The 11,674-nt window shown below is 40.7% G+C and overlaps 1 long non-coding RNA gene across 2 annotated transcripts; it reads right to left on the bottom strand.

Annotated features, from left to right (window-relative positions):
* Nucleotides 1-9,125: 9,125 nt before the first annotated feature.
* Nucleotides 9,126-9,843, bottom strand: LOC147710417 (uncharacterized). Of its 2 annotated transcripts, none has more exons than XR_015295625.1 (3): nt 9,769-9,843; nt 9,608-9,677; nt 9,126-9,526 (listed from the first exon to the last, which is right to left on the bottom strand). It is a non-coding gene; the product is annotated as an uncharacterized LOC147710417 (long non-coding RNA). The 2 variants fall into 2 exon arrangements; XR_015295624.1 differs by having other exon boundaries at nt 9,612-9,677.
* Between the last annotated feature and the right edge of the window lie 1,831 nt (nt 9,844-11,674).

Genomic DNA, 11,674 nt, shown 5'->3' with positions numbered 1-11,674 from the left:
GGAACAGTAATGAGACCAAAGGCATTGCAGCAGGGCATCCTAGACGAAAGAACATGGAGCAAGACAAGGGACAGCACAAAGGAGCAAAAAAGTTAGCAGTGAAGAAAAATAAAGCTTAGAGGCAGAAGAGGTGTGACAGTGGGAGTCCATAATCTGTTTTCGATGGAAACAGTGCTTCCAGTGTCGGGGAGGAATACATACAGCAAGGTTACATCTAGGCTGTTTTGGTTAGCATCAGCTCCAGTACTGTTATTTCAAGCCTGGGTGTTTGTGGCCATTTTACTGCTGCCCAAGGAGGTCCCAATTACAAACTGAGTAGGGTATTCCCACGTGGAATTCCACTACATTCAGTCATGAGTGGTCTTCGTTTACCGCACCTAGGTTGACCTTGTGCAGGAAGCAATGGGACTTTAGCACCTGAAAATCTATCCAGCAAATTTACCTTAGGAAAGGGCTGTAATGAAGCCCTCCCATCCCCATTCCATGCATCCCACAGCACATGTCCAAGAAATGTCCTCTTCTTGCTTCTCCCATCATGCTGTAAATACTCATTAATCCCTAAGGAAAAGGGAATACCATGTGGAATATTGTCTGGTAAAACTGGACGGTAACTGTGAAGTTACCACTCCGCCAGTATTAGGCAGCTCATAATTGGTGCCCATTTGCTTTGTTTGAGAGAGTCATATGTGAAGCTGGGTCCATATTTAGTGACTAACAGAAAGGTTACTGCTCATAAATGTGCAAAACATGAACGTTATCAAGGAAACCAGGGGGCATATTATCAAGGACGGGCAAAACATTATCGCTGCTTTTATCGGCAGGAAACTGCTGATAAAGCGGCGATAATGGGCTTGATAATATGCTCTATGGAATTCCAATCGAAGCCCATATTAGATGTCTTCACATCTAAGATGGACTTCGATTAAAATTCCATAGAGCATATTATCAAGCCCATTATCGCCGCTTTATCAGCAGTTTCCTGCCGATAAAAGCGGCGATAATGTATCGCCCGTCCTTGATAATATGGCCCCAATTCCTTTAAACTTTCTTCTCTATCAATAGCCAGAAAGAAATGTTACATAATAAAGGACACTGGTCGTCCAGAAGGTAAAGAGGACCTGCTATTCACCCATAAATCCTAGCAGTTGCCCCTGTGGTCTTGAGGACAGTGCAGAGTTGTTACCATTTTGGCCACAGCAGATCACAAGAATAGCAAGTTAGGTGTATTGGTTTTGTGGCAAACTCGATACTGGAACTGGCAGCATGGCTTTATATTATTTTGATAGGCAATACAGGTAATGATGTTAGAGTACCTTGTCTGGTTTATGCTGACATTCATTCTGGGATAAAGGGGGTATCCACACATTTGGGATATCACCCATGACATGTTGAGTCACATCATTAATGACATCTCAAATCATATCACTGATATCACTGATGACCTCATCCAACCTACTGAACTTCAAATTACTCTATAAATTACTCGAAAACCCTTTGGTTTTTAAACAATTGTTTTTATATTATTACAAGGCCTACAAATACGTCACTTTCAACTTCAGTTTTAAGTTTTTAGAGTGAATCTCCTGGAATCTTTTTAATGCAAGTTTAGTTTTTATTACCATACCTAACTATAATGTCATTTTAGCTTTTGTTTTATTAGTGAATGTCTGTTTTATTTAATGTAAAGTAAGATCTTATTACTATAACTACATATAATGTCACTTTAAGCTTTAGTTTTGCAATGATTTTCTAAGATTTATTTTTACGTATAGTAAGATCTTAATTTCATATCTAACTATAAAATCACTTTAACCTTTGGTTTTTCAGTGAATTTCAGTTTTTTTATATAATAGTTTTGCAACTCACTCACTGAGCATACTTTTTGACCATGCCCAGCTTGGGGTTGGCCATAGGGCTTAGCCTGGGCGAGATCCTGTACCCAATCATCAAGGGTGGCCAAATTCCCATGGACCCAGCCCATATTTCTTTTTTTTCTCTTTTCTTTTTCAGGGTCGCACTGTATTCTTGTGTGACCACATGAGGGTCGAAACTGGATTTCGCAGGCATGCCATGGAACAACATGGGAGACCTGGCTGTGATCTGCAGAAGTAAATCAGGCCCTGCGTTATAAAAAATATTTTTTGTTTTAACCCCACGGGGAGTCCCTTTTGGACCCCTCCACAAAGGCCAGGCCCCTACCCTGCACTCTTCTGTTATTTTTATTTTATATTCAGGATAAGGGAACCAAGTACCTGTGAAGAGAAGACTCACCACTTCTCTTCATGTTGTGGCCAGCCAATCAGATTGCTTGGTCCCGCAGAACATTGCTGTTTCCATGGGACGGAGCAGCTAACAGGAAAAAAAGCCCTCTTGGCCAGTCGAAATGCTGTATTTTATTTAATTGTGGTACCACCGTGGGAGTATTGCTGTCATGTCAGGGGCATCAACGGTGAATATATCAGTAATGTTTGAACCTTAATTCCTCAAAAACACTGAATAGATTTACACCAAATTACAAAGAACACACTTTATGAGTCAAGATCTAGATTTCTGTCAAATTAGGTGTAATACTCTTCTTTTGTTTTTTCTAAGAAACTTCCTAAAATTCCTATGGGAAATTTGATGGAATACATGCGCTTTGGGACTTCCCTTTTTGTTCAGCCTCGCCTAAAGTGATCATACTGAAACTTTCCGGAAAGGAGCTGAGGAGGATGAACGTTTTGGGGAAAATGTCTATCTATCCATCTAACTATCTATCTAACTATCTATCTATCTATCTATCTATCTATCTATCTATCTATCTATCTATCTATCTATCTATCTATCTATCTATCTATCTATCTATCTATCTATCTACCTTTTGAACTTTGTCTTTTCTACAGAGTCACCTCTAACCATTTTGCCTTTACATCTCCTGTGTTCTGGAACTGTTTTTGTTGGCTTTTAGGGCTATGTGCACTTTACCACTGCTAATCAATGCTAAAATGTTTTTGCCTCCCCCTTAAAACATGGTACAATTGGCTTACACCTAATTGGTACATTTGATTTTCTTGTAAGTTCCTCATATGTGGAACCCCAGGTACCTAGGACCTGTAAATTAAATGCTACTAGCGAGCATCAGCACTCATTGTGCCACCCACTAAAAGCAGCCTTTTAAAACATGACTCAGGCCTGCCATTGCAGTCTGTTGTGCAGTTTTAAACTGCCAATTCGACCTGGCAAATAAACCTTTTGCCAGGTCTACACCTTCCTTTTTTTATACATATAAACCATTGTTAAGGTGGGCTCTAAGCAATCTATAGTGCAGGGTGCATTGTATTTAAAAAGTAGGATATGTGGGCCCGATTCACAGAACTAACTTAAGACAAAATCCTAAACCTACTACTTTTGGTATTCACAGAAGTTAGGATTTTGTCTTAAGTTTGTCTTAAAACAGACTTAAGACAGACTTAAGACAAAATCCTAACTTAGTTCTGTGAATCGGGCCCAGTGTTTTTAAGTTTTATATGTCCTAGTAGTGAAACATTCCTAAATTCATTTTTCACTATAGGAAGGCCTACCTCTCGAATTGAATAATATTGTTGTACATAATTACATTTACTAAGCAATAACCTTTGATTGAAGCAGGTAGAAATATCTTTTTTGGACACAAATGAATAGTAATTTAAAATCCTATTTCTTGGTAAAGTCGTTTTTAGGTTACAGGTTTGAAAATAGCATGTTTAGAAGCTGGCATTTACTTGTCTTCAACTTTCTGAGGCCTTCTAGGAGTTAGGTTTCCAGCTGTTAATTTTTTACCCATCACGAATACATATTGAGCCCAGACAGTGAACAATAGGACCTCAATGCAGGTGGGAGAGGGTAATCTTGCCAAGATGGGACTGGATGGAGCTGTTCCCTGCCCCACTTACATTTAAAAAGCACACTCTCAAAGGAACTTGACACCAGCTTTATTACACTAGACCTCTTGAAGTCTGGGCAAGAGAAGAAAGGTACATTCCAGAACCAGATGTGGGGTTAGACTAGAAGTATTACCCACTTCAAAGGGTGGCACCGTGTATAAGTATTGGACCTCCTGAGCCACTCATCAATACACTCCTGGACTTGTGGAAGACATCGGAGGCCTGCGTTGTATTTTAGAGGACTGCCCTACTGCTTGTGGCCTGCCTTTTTTCTCAGACTCAGAGGACTGTCTTGCCTTTGAGGCCTGCCTTTTTTCAGAGGACTTCCCTGCTGTTATCAGAGGATTGCCCTGCTACTTCAGCCCTGCCTTGATCTTCAGTGAACTGCCTTGTTGCTTGATAGAGAGAAAGACATCTCTTTAAACTCAAGAGTATCAGAGTGACTCCAATGGTCAGGAGTCTGACCTCCTGTTCTGAGCTATAGGGACACAACAAGATCCAGTGGCCTCCCTACAGCTGTCCAGCTGACCTGCTGTAACTTGCCCAGCCTGGACCTGCAACTGAACCTGCCTGAGCCCAGCTGGCCGCTGCTGCAGTGAGCTCCTGATCCTCAAGAGTTGCATTGGCTTCAGATGAGCTCTTCTTGTGAAATCCTGATGTTTTGAACTCTGCCCACCAGACTTTGAAAAGGCACCTTTTTCAGTGGGACTAACTTGTTCCCTGTATTTGGCCCGCTTCCCTCTCAGTCAGCCTGAACCTGTGACTTTGTTCCGGTCTAGTGTGACCACATACCTATAGTTAGCGCTTCCTGCTTCTTGGTGCTATTATTACTTAAACCTTTAAAATTGTCTGTCTCTGTTTCTACTGACTGTATTTTTCTCATTCTAGTCTCATTTTGTTTATTAAACTTTACTCTTGTTTTCTAAATGTCTTCAAGATTTTTATTGTGTGGTGCTTCCACCATATTACTATCTGTTTACTGAATAAATACTCAACACCATGCCTCTTAAGTTAAGCCTGACTACTTTGTGTAAACTTAAAAGAAGGTTAACCCCTTCCATGCTCATGACGAGCTCAGCTCGTCATGAGGCACAGTTGAGCTGTGCTGATGACGAGCTGAGCTCGTCATGAAACTATAGAGTTCAAGGGTTTTCACCACAGGAGGGGAAAAGTCACAGCAGCCAAGGTGTTAAGCATAGGTTAATTTTGTGACATTTGTGGTTGACCGTGACAAGGAATGCGGTTGTTGCTTGAGAAGCATTTTACCCCCCCCCCCAATCAAAACCCCAACTTTTTACTACATTTTGCATGGAAAGTTTTGGAGTAATTCATTTCATTTCATTTCAAAATCTTTATTTCGGTTCCTTTAAACCATAAAAGATACATAAAAACACATACAATTTTGAGTACAGATACGAATAGTCCAGTAAAAACCTATGTGAGCAATTATACATAAAAAAATATAATGGAAAAGGGTCTGTATATCCCTTACGCCCTTTGTTAAAATATAAATACAAATATAAATATATTAAAAAGACATCAACAGTTAAAAAGAGGAAAACTCATGGTTTTGGGCCTAGGTTGTGCAACCATAAGGATGGGCTCCAATATTATTAAAATATAAGACAATTAATAGCTTTATACCAGCTAATACATGGTACGATAGAATTCCCTGTGTCTTTCATTATGAACAAGTATATTATTTGGAAAGTTTCAGGAAAACGGGGACAATACACTATAGCTTCAGTCCTGTTTTAGCTCTTAAAAAGCCAACAGCTAACAAGAATCTACTAACACCATAAACAATAACTTGTGCAGTCTCGGTCTTTAGGATTCTTTCTGCCTCTTTACATGATCTTATTCCTAGATTTAAACAAATTGGTTTAATCCATTTTTTCCTGGCCTTAGCATATGCAGGACTAAAGAAAAGAATATGCAAATCATTTTCTTTGACTGTATCTGAACATAGAGTGCACAAATCAACAACATTTTCAGTATGTTTACTGGCCCAATTTGCTACAATTGTATTAGTATTCATTACGCCATATCTAAATTTCATATATAACATTTTAGCAAGTTGAGGGGGTACCTCGTCCAGCAAAGGCTCAAAATGTGCCATATCCTTGAACAAAAGGAACCTTGCCGTTAACGCCCCACTTGCTGAATCATGTAGCACACTACTTTGGATACAGGCCCAAAAGGTGGATTTTAACACTTTCTAGGAAGCTTGAGGCAATGAAGATGGATCGTCCCAAAACTGTGATAAGCCGATCTTTCTCAACCATAAACAAACGTGTCTAAGCCATGTAATACTTTTGTTCTGATCCAGTTCCATAACTTCCTCTAGGCCAGCCTTAAAATCGAATAATTTCGGTGTTGGCCATCGTCTTACCCAAAAAGTAAGAGACGTTAAAATTGCATAGTGATCAGTCCGTTTTGCATTCAGGTCCAAAGTGATTGGTATTAGTGGTGTGTGCACTGGAAGACTTAAAAGTGCTCTATAAAATTTGTTTTCCCCCACCTCAAAGTTCTTTTTGCAGAAGGCTCCTCATATTTCAGCCCCATATAATGCTGCGGGTTGGGCTTTATATTTGAACACCTCCAAGGCTCGAGAAACAGACTTAGAAAAGCTGTTCCCATGCCTTTTCATGATTGGCAGCATGTTTTGTGTCACGGTTATCTTACTTTCTTCTATTTTGGTCTTCCATGATAACTTAGTATCCAAGGACATACCCAAATAGCTAAAACTCGGTACGTACTTCAACTTTTGACCACTCAAAGCTATATTTTCCCGAAAAGTTTTAAGAGGGTTTATGGCCAAGTATTTGGTCTTACTAATATTAATTTCAAGGCCTTTCGTTTTGCAATATGTATAGAACTAATCTATTAAACATTGTAGTCCCTTGGAAGTTTGTGATATTAGTATGGGGTCGTCAGCAAATAAAAGTGCTGGCACCAGTTCACCCCTTAGTTTTGGTGCATAATTTTTACAGCCATTCAAAAAGTTTGGGATATCGTTGACCTACAATGAGAATAATGTCGGTGCCAGTACACATCCGTGACGAAAGCCCCTTTTTATGGACATTGGTTCTGTTAGTTCGCCCTTGGACCCCATTTTACCTTAGCATAGGTATTTTCATGTAACCTTATTATCTGTTCAAGTAGGTTAGCTGGCACCCCTTGAAACCTCAGTGTATCCCATAACAAAGGCCGAGGGATAATATCGAACACAGCCTTTAAATCTAAAAAGGCAACATAGAGATGTCCCTTTCTTAAATTTACATATTTCCAGCACAAACAAGAAAATCTGAAGACCTGATCTAGTGTGCTGATTTTAAGTCTAAAACCTGCCTGAAATTTAGAGAGTACAGTGTTCTCCTCCACCCATATGTTTATATGATTTAAAATATGCCTTGCAAAAACTTTCTGTAAAATATCTATTAAACTGATTGTGTGATAATTTACTGGGTCATAGCGATTTCCCTTTTTAAAAATTGCAACAATTTCGGCCCCTTTCTAAGTTTCTGGAATTGCTGCGCCCAAAACTATGGCGTTGCATAAGTAGTTGATCTAGGGGCCCCAGACACTGATGTCATGCTTTAATAAATCTCCTGGGATTTTATCAGGTCCTGGGGCTTTCCCTGGTTTAACTGCACTAAACGCCAATATTGTTTCTTCTATATCAAAAACGAATTTGGCATCATTTGGACTCGGTATCAAGCCATCATTAAGTAGGGCCATACCACTGCCTGGTACTGCATACTGCCTTGTGAAATGGTCAACCCATGTGGCTGCATCAAGGTAAATGTCTTTGGCTTCCTTCCCAATTTTATTCCCTTTGGCTACAAGCCTCCAGAAGCCCAGTTGGTCCTTATTTTTAGCTGCATTAAGCAAATCAGACCAGTTGTCATCGTCCCATGTTTTTCAAGCTTTTTCAAGAGTTTTCTTGTATTTGATCCTGATCTCCGTTATACTAGAAATGTTACAATTTTTTAATGCCATTATTAGTTCTGTCTTAGCATTTAGACAACCCTTGTCATACCAAGGATTTACTTCACTACTAACTGCTTTTGCTTCTCTATTCTCCTTTTTTGAGATTTTAGTCACTATCGGAGCCAATGCTGTCAATAGGTCTTTGTGTAGTTCTAAAAATAAGTATTTCCCTATTAATAGATCTGAATGGGGACCAAAAGTATCAGCAAATGTATTATAAATATTTGCCAGTGTCTCATTGTGCTCTAGAATATGTGCCCATTTTAGAGAACGACGATTGTTACTTACTACAAGGTCATCATAAATGATATCCAAACTCTCAGTGCTCTGGGAGACAGGTGGAAGAAACTGTTCAGATAATGACAATTGAAGGGGACGATGATCACTCTCCATTCTCTGGACTACTTTTAGATCGATTACATAAGGCCAAAGATCTAGTGATACCAATTTGTAATCTATTTTACTCCGGGATTTGCCCCTGCAGAATGTATGCGCCTTTGGCATATCCTATGGTAAGCGTCCATTGCATGCTCTCAAACCATACCCAGCAGCCAATTTCATGAATTGGACGACTGCCACGGTGCAGGGTACTATATTGGTCCTATCTAGCACAGGAATGTTATTAGCAATATCTTCATCTTCATAAATATTACAGAGCCCTGCAACTGGTTCAAAATTACAATTTAAATGCCCACCATGCCTGTTTTTTGTGTCTAATGAATTTAGAATGGAGTCCAGGTGTTCTATTACCAATTACTCTTTTGAGGCTGGACTAGGTCTATTATAGATATTAAATAAATGTAGAACCCTTCCTTCCTTAGGTGTAATTTTTACACCAACTATATCTTGTGATTTTATACACAGTTGGGTGATTTCAATTGCGAGGGTTACTTTTATCCATATTACAAGGCCCCCTGAGGGGCTCCCTCTTACTGATGGAATTGCATCAACATTAAATGTTTTATATGCCTACTCTATGTGGGGTTTCTAGGGCCTAAGTCTCATGTAAGAGACAGATATCACTCTGTTCAATATACTTGTGCCAGTCTGCATCTCTGAGATTCTTACTAAGCCCTGCTATGTTCCACGAGATGAAGCATAGCTTTGATAGATTATTAGTATAAATAAGGAATGGTCTGAGTTGAAGCAGTATCAAATGATTTCCAACAAACACACACTCACCATAGAATTGTAAAGGAAAAAGTGACTTGCTCATTTATAGACATTTTGGCATTATTTAATCATGCACAGTCAGATTCGATCAAAAAAGCGGCAAAATTTCAGAAGCATATTGTAGTATCAACATGTACTCAAAACAATACATAAGATATTCATCGAACGTGCTCTCAGAGAAAAGGAAGGGAGAGTGAGTGATTAAGTGAAAGGGACAGGGTAAAGGTGTGGTGACACAGTGGTTACATCCGAATTAACACTTGAAAAACCTCTACTAGCAAGTTAATGAGCAAAGGTTCCCAAAGTCACATCACACATAGGGAACATGAGTCCATCGTTTAGTTGGTTCCTATGGTGTGTAGGTGGAGGCGTAGTTCTACGTTTCGACCCCTGGTTACGCTAAAGGGCTAGTTCAGAGCCTCATGGTGGGGTCTTCATCAGGAAGAGAAATGGAGAGCCTACAAAATAATTGTAACATAAGATTCAGTATTTGTGTGGTGAGATAAGTGGTAGTGAATAGAAAAGACGTGGGTGGTTACCTACGTCGTCGAAAACGGTCATTAAATGTTCCGTTTAGGAAGTCTGGGCTGCCACGGGCTCCACAGAATACTGAAAGGTAATTAAAAAGGGTGCCGTCAGGGCCCTGGGATACAATAGTAATGGTCCTGGTCGGGGGTTATGTGGGGAGGGTGGGACTTACTTGGCTTGTAGGTTTTCACACAGCCGAATGGCACCAATAAAAAGATCCTCGATGTATAAATATAACTTGAAAGCTGTAAGAAGAAGGGAGTGGTGATTTAGTATTCGGGGTTACAGCGTTCTATCGCTAGTTGGGAATAGTGACGGATGGTAACATTGTCGAGGCTGATAATTACCTGGAGAACGGGTACGCACAGCCGTGCTGTATTACCGTCGGCGTCCTGCATCCGAGTGAGCTCGCGGTGCAGGCGCTCAATGCCAGTACATGATGGAAAAGGGGGCCCGACTCTCGGGTCCAATCAGGGACGGGGCTTGTCATTGTGGTGAAGGGAGCGTCTCAAAAGAGCAAGTGTAGCTCCAGGCGCAATACGGAAAGGAGCCAGGGCTTGTCTAGTGGTGTGTACAATGTACGAGTTAGTGCTGGGTCACAGCTGGGATGTTCTAGTAGAAGCATATGTCAAAGAAGTAGTAATATATGCAATGTTAACATGTAAAAGACCGGACAATAATAACAGCGTAACATGTGCTATTCAATAACCAAATCCTAGACATAACAGGTATGTAAAACACATTGCTGGAGATGACTGATGCAAAAGAAATATTTTTTAAAAAAAAGGAGAGAATAGGGGAAGTCCCCTGGTTTATTCAGGATTCAATCCCGCCATCTGCGAAAAGTTAGCCTCCAGTTCATTAAGCCCCTTGCTTATTGTCTGAAGCTTTTGCATCCATTTACATTCCCTTGTGTCCAGGATTGTATTCAAATTTCCCCCCCGTGGGCCCAGGGAGATTTTCTCAATAACCACCCAGCGGATGGATTCTGGTAAGTGGTTTTTTCCAATGAAATGATCTACCAAAGGGGCCCCTTGAGTAGAACAGCGAATACGACTGCAATGTTGAAATATGCGATTTTTGATTTTCTGCTGTGTCTGGCCGATGTACATAAGGTCACAGGGACACAGAATGGCATAGATCACCCCACTTGAATTGCAGTTGGTCAATGATTTGAGCTCTATTGTAACTCCGTTGTACTGCATCTGTTTGGTCTCCAGACACATTGTGCAGGCTTTACATTTGGTGCATTTAAAGTGGCCCACTAGTTCTGGTAAGTTCCATAAGCTGTGAATCGTGGGTGCTGGTGGGGTTCCTAGCAAGGAACGCACCACAAAGTCTCTCACATTTCTGGATCTTTTGAAGGCATGCATAGGGGGATGGGGAACCCCCAGAACTTCTCCTACCAAGTTCCAGTGATGGTTGACGATTTTGCGAATGGCGTTGCTTTCCGTGCAGAACGTCGTCACACAAATCATTCGGTCCTGGGCTGTTGATCTGGTTCTGGGTTCCAGTAGTGTTGTTCTGTCTTGGAACCACGCTCTCTTTCTTGATCTCTTGACAAGACGTTGGGGGTAGCCTCGGTCTATAAGTCGACTGATCAGATCGTCAGATTCCCTAAAGAAGTCCTCCTTAAGGGAGCAGTTCCTGCGTAACCGAAGAAATTGGCCAAAGGGTAGGTTGTCCCTGAGCCCTCTGGTGTGGTGACTCGTATATCGCAGTAGGGAATTTCTTTCGGACTGCTTGCGATATAGAGTGGTGTATAGGTATCCATCCTTCTCCTTGATACTTAAATCCCAAAAAGTCTATTGAATCTGTGTTGAACTGCATGGTAAATTTAATGTCTTGTGACTGACTATTCAGCCAGGACAGGAACTCATTAAGGGTTGACTCTTGACCAGTCCATATTAGGAAGACATCATCAATGTATCGATGCCACGAGGTGATCATCGCTCTATATGGGTTGTTGTGTGAGAGGATACTATCCTGTTCCATTTCCGACATATAGAGAATGGCCAAGTCCGGTGCAAAGGCAGCGCCCATTGCTACTCCTTTGCTTTGTTCATAGAAGGTATTGA

Source organism: Lissotriton vulgaris, chromosome 5 (assembly GCF_964263255.1).
Source record: "Lissotriton vulgaris chromosome 5, aLisVul1.2, whole genome shotgun sequence".
Classification (NCBI taxonomy): domain Eukaryota; kingdom Metazoa; phylum Chordata; class Amphibia; order Caudata; family Salamandridae; genus Lissotriton; species Lissotriton vulgaris.
The sequence above is the reverse complement of the archived record's forward strand: the minus strand, read 5'-3'. Positions and strand labels throughout refer to the sequence as shown.